Source organism: Etheostoma cragini, chromosome 10 (genome assembly GCF_013103735.1).
Source record: "Etheostoma cragini isolate CJK2018 chromosome 10, CSU_Ecrag_1.0, whole genome shotgun sequence".
Lineage (NCBI taxonomy): Eukaryota > Metazoa > Chordata > Actinopteri > Perciformes > Percidae > Etheostoma > Etheostoma cragini.
Window position 1 is genome coordinate 27913906 of NC_048416.1, and position 5742 is coordinate 27919647.

Below are 5742 nucleotides of genomic sequence, written 5' to 3' on the forward strand. Positions count from 1 at the left end.
GAGGCGATTGATGTTACGTAGGTGGAAGTAGGCAGACCGGGTAATGTTATTGACATGGGGTTGAAAGGATAATGTGCTAACAAGGATGACACCCAGACTCTTAACCTTGGGGGAGGGTGAGACGGAGCAGTTGTCAATAGTGAGAGAAAAACTGTCTGTTTTGGAAAGAGTGGCTTTGGTGCCAATGAGGAGAACCTCGGTTTTATTACTGTTTAATTTGAGGAAGTTTTGGGTGAGCCAGATTTTTATTTCAGAGATGCAATCCGTAAGGGAGGTGGGCGCGAGAGTGGACGAGGGTTTGGTGGAGAGGTAGAGCTGGGTGTCATTGGTGTAACAGTGGAAGTGAATGTTAAATTTGCGGAAGATATTGCCGAGGGGAAGCAGGTAAATGATGAAGAGTAGGGGCCCCAAAACAGAGCCCTGGGGCACACCTGAAGTGACGGAGGAGGGAATGGATTCACAGGTCTTGAGTTGAATGAACTGTGTGCGACCAGAAAGGTAAGATGTGAACCAGTCTAACGGAGTGAGGATGATGCCAATGGAAGATTGAAGCCTATTGAGGAGGGTGGTGTGACAGATGGTTTCAAATGCTGCACTCAGGTCGAGGAGGATGAGGATGGTGAGGAGTCCAGAATCAGCTGCCATGAGGAGGTCGTTGGTGATTTTGATGAGTGCTGTTTCAGTGCTATGGAGGGGGCAGAAACCGGACTTTAACTGTTCATACAGGTTATCGTGGGATAGGTGAGAATGGAGTTATGTTATATACACACACATATATATATATACATATTTCAGTTCCCTTTCCCTGAGATAAAGTCCATGTTATCGTTTTATTAGATTCCAATTTATACAATTTAATTTAATTAAATAAACTGTTGACCACAAGAGGACGCCAACCGACAGATGACCCGAAGGGGGCAGTATTAGCGTTCATGTGGCATTTGTTTTTGCAAAGAAAAAAAAAAAGTCCTTCTCGAGTGTCTATTCCCTGGACTCATGGTTTGACTTGGACTGATGACTGAAGGACTCAGACGTTGGATTAAGTTTCTGACTAAATAGGTTATAACAAATATATATGTATACACACACTGATGTTCTTTTGGGGGTAACACCCTTTATTTTACTGACAGTATTAAGAAAAGATGGAGCCACCATGTCCTGAGAAGCTTCTTGTTTATTGTATTTACATCTTCTTCGGAAACTCTTTTTTTCCCTTGCATCCGCTTTTCATCTCTCAGATTTGGAAAATGCAGAGAGACGCGCCCGGGATCAGGATTTCCCTACACGGATTTTATATCCAATGCTGGAAAGAGCACCGTTAAATGTTGAAGTCAGTAAATAAACTCGTGACAGTGGCGTGATTTTGGTTAAATGTAGACTCTCTTTTATTAGTATACTTCAACACAGACTCAACCTTGACAACTCAACTTGGACTCGAGACTCGACTTTGCAGCGATGTGGGTGATGAAATCCTTGAAAATCTATCTGATTAATAAAAATTGGCAAGCATGCAGGGAGTGAAATATAGGCTACAGCACATGTATATTGACTCGTGGTTGATTGCAGCAGCTGAACACACCCCAGTGTGCGTTAGTTATGTTGAAATGTGCATACATGTGCAGACAGTGTGTATGTAGGGGGCTGCTGGATGATAATAAATATGTGGAAGCAGACAGTTGGGAGATTGCAGTGGGCTCCATCAGCAGATTGCTCCACATATATCATTAGAGAGCTATCACACACATGGCTGAGGATCACTACATATTTAAACGTATTTGTGTGTATTACTGAGCCAGGCACGTGTAGGTGTTTATCGGCGTGTGGCCGGTTGGCAGATAATCAAATCTGGCCTGTGGAGCGTAGACAGGCAGAGTAATGAAGTGTAATATACAGCCAGAGACCTGGATCGTATATTAACAGTAAACATTTAAGGGTTATATGTGCCAAACAATTTCACAATACATTGCGCTGCCTGCGTCGGAGTCAGACGACTCCTGTTCTCTAACCCTCCTGTTGACCTTGGGTCATATGACCCCTTTTAAAAATGTCTGTATCAGAAATATGGCATTTGTTTTATCCAAATAGCCAATAAAAAAAAAGGATGGATGCCATTCAATGCTCTGTGCAAATGCAATCAATTTAATTGAATTTCGGGTAAAAATTGAAATGGTTTTAAATCAGCATCCTGACCAAACTCATACATTCCTCTGATCTTAACTATTAGTCAAAATAATTCATAATTTCTGCTTTATTAGCTCAAATATTAGGTATAATTCTATACAAATGTGGGTTATTGACCATGGATTCCAAAAAGTAGTGCAACACTAGTGGTGGTAAGGTGGTGTCAGTGAAATAAAATAAAAATAATGTGTTGATAATCACAACACAATTGATTTTTTTGACCCAGGAGGACAACACAAGGGTTAAAAGACACACTGGCTGGAAGTTTACCAACCCATGTCACCATTTCATCTTCAGACAGACTGCAGGTAGACGCATATGACCACGGTTAAAAGTAGCCCTATCCCTAAAAAAGTGTTTCTTTCTATTAACTTTTGACTTTATTGGAAATAAGGGAGCCTCATCCTAAAGTGTGGAAAACCAAAAGTATGTGACTATAAAGTAACAATAAATAAAATGCAGAGTTGATAACAGTAGTTATGTTTCCATCTAATTGTCAAGCAAAGTTTAAGCAAGCATTTAAAAGAGAAAAAGTAATAAATTAGACAATGCAAAGCGTAGTTTTGTCAAAAGTTGACGTTACGCATGGTTGTAGATTGCAAACCGGCTTGCTAAATCAAAGAGTTTAGACGCTAAGTTCTGGTTCTTTCTAAGTTCTGGCTAAATGGAGCAAGGTAGCATTGTACAAGTTGGCCATGTGTGCAGAATACAGGCCTGGGGCAGAGACATTTGGTGTCAGCGAGACACCCGTTCACCCTTGCAAATCTGTAAATGTACCCGACATTAGTGATGGCCAAATGAAGCTTCGTGAACCAGTGTCTTTATTTTCTGAGCCCACTAGATGGCGCACTCTGTTCAACAGTTGGTTGAGAATCTACTGCAACGCCTTAGGCCTTTCTCTTAAAACCAAGAGCGCCATCTAGTGGGCTCAGAAAATAAAAACGCTGCTTCACAAAGCTTCATTTGGCCATCACTACCCGACGTAGCTGAGGAAAAGGCTATAGCGCACCGTAACTCCACCACGCACCTTGTGCCACAACTGTACAGCGCACTGGACGGGACCCGGATCCCGATCCTTCCTCCATCCGATGAATACCAGATCTAGAGATGTTCCATTACCGAATACCAGTATCGGAAATGTCTCCCATGTTGCCTAAAATGCTGGTATCAGTATCTGCAAGTTCGGAAGTAATTTAGCCCAAAAGAAAATCTACTTTAAAGTAGCTTATTTCAGTTCTTTAATGACGCCCTGTCAAACAAGATATTAAAAGAACGTTCTGAGGCATTCATGGTTTGTGTTTGTTCATGTTTCACCAAAAGTTGAACCTGAGCCAGTTACATGTTTGCTGCATCGCAACTTATTCGGCAAAGCTGTTTCCAGCTCCCAATTTATATATATATATTTATATTTAGATATATTTTATATCTCCCAGATAATGCATTATCTCTTTTTCAAAAAGGCATAAAACACCTCAAGGGAGAGAAAAAACCTTTTTGGAAAATTTGAGGACGTTTTTTTCCATCGTTTTCTAATGTGATACTTCAAAATGCACAAAAACAATACATTGCTGGAAACATGACTAGTGTCATTGAGGAGAATGTTCTTCCCAAGTATAAACCTCCACAGCATATTTGATGATAATCGTAATACACATGCAAATATCACCGAAGTGGGATCTCATTGGACCAGAGAGAGACTCAAACGGTCAGGGCATTGTACGAATGTTCATCAGTGTGCAATTCGGTCGTAAAATGATCAAGTCGAATGAACAGAATCAGTTGCAGGATGGTTAAATTATGAGGAGGGTCCTTGTCTGCTCTGTGATTTAATGTAAATTGAAAATGAGTCTCATTTCATTCTCTATTGTCCTTTTATGTGATGAGCGAAAAGAGAGGCCTCGCAGTGTAATTGCCTCAATTTCTGCTAATTTCTTTTGAATGGACGATAATGACAGACTTCAGAAAAAGAGTCACTTTGCTGCATTTGGAAAGAATGGAGGGAAATATGGCAGCATTCGCCCGACTGGAAAATCTGAGCACACCACGGACACCTTGAGCACACGACACTGAGAGCTCCATGGTGTTTTTTTGGACTCCAACGTCGCCTTGCAGGCAGCTAACTCTAACCTTAACCCTAAACGTAAGAATTGCCTGAGAGGAGACGCTGGGGGCAAACAACACTGAACACCACATGGATGATAGGCAATGATAGGCAATGAGAGACTCTACTCAACAGCCTCCATGACACAAACCTTGTAAGGGCTTCAACAAAAAGAAAACGTGTCAGTTTGTTGTTATGGGGGTGGCAGTAGTTTTGGGGGGGTTGTTTAAGCTCAGTCCGTAGGGTGTTGGGTTCCAGAGGGTTGCTGGTTCAAGTCCCCCTATGGACTGTGTGGATTGTTAGCTGGAGAAATGCCACTTCACCACTTCACCTCCTGGGTACTGCCAGGTGCTCTTAAGCAAGGCACCCCCCTGCCCCCAACCGCTCAGGGCAATGGTCCAGCACTGGCAGCCCCCCCACACACTAACATCTCTCCATCAGTGCATGAATAGGTTCTGGGCATGTGTGTGTATTTCAGGCCTGTGTGTAGTGATTACTAACAAAAAAACAGAGTGTAGAATTAAAAAATTTCCCACTGAGGATCAAACAACAGCATAAATTAAAAAAATTATTTAATTAAAAAAATGTTGTGGGGGTTTGGTGAACACTGGGGGGGGGGGAGCAAGCAATAAACAACCTGTATGGTTTATAGTTTTCAGATGATGTTTTCACAACAGCTTAAGGGTTTTTCTTCTCACCTGAATTCCCCCCCCCCCCTCTTTCTGTTTTAGGAACATAATACCTAATTTCTATGCAATTTCAAAGTCTCACAGCCTTGGTATCAAATTCAAAAAGCTCTTTGTCGCCTCTGGACTCAGGCTCATTAAAACATATTTCTATCCCTGTCATGTAGAGGCCTCGCAGCCATGAGCCTGCACCTCCTTCTGGGTCTGCAGACTCGAAGAAACGAGATGTTAGTCAAATTCATTGAAATAGGCTATAATGATTTTTTTTTTTTTAGTTTTTTTTTTAGTTTCTGGTGGACAATCAGTCGGATCTGAGAGTCCGTGCTGAATTTATTAAGCATCCATTAAGGAGTGAAATTAAATTTGGCTCTGGGTTGTTGCCATAAAATATACAACTTCTGTACAAAAGTGCATCAGTCTGCTTCACAGTCAAATCACTCATTATTTAACATGCGCGGCTCTCCATGTAAAAGCACTAAAATTGTCCACAGTATATAGCACATTGAGTTCATATTAAGGGATATGACAACACAGGGAAGGATAAAGAATAAGTCAGCCTCAGGCAGCCGCTTATCATGTTGAATCTGGTGCTAATATTAATCATTTGGAATATGCAAAAATGATAAATAATTCCTATCTATATTCTGAAGCTCCTCGCTTTCAAACAACACCAAGCAAGAACTACACTGGAAGAGGCTTACACACTTGTTTCTCTATTGTCTTTTTTGTGTTCACACAATTTTAATCTTTTTTTTTTGGTAAAGTTAGGGATAT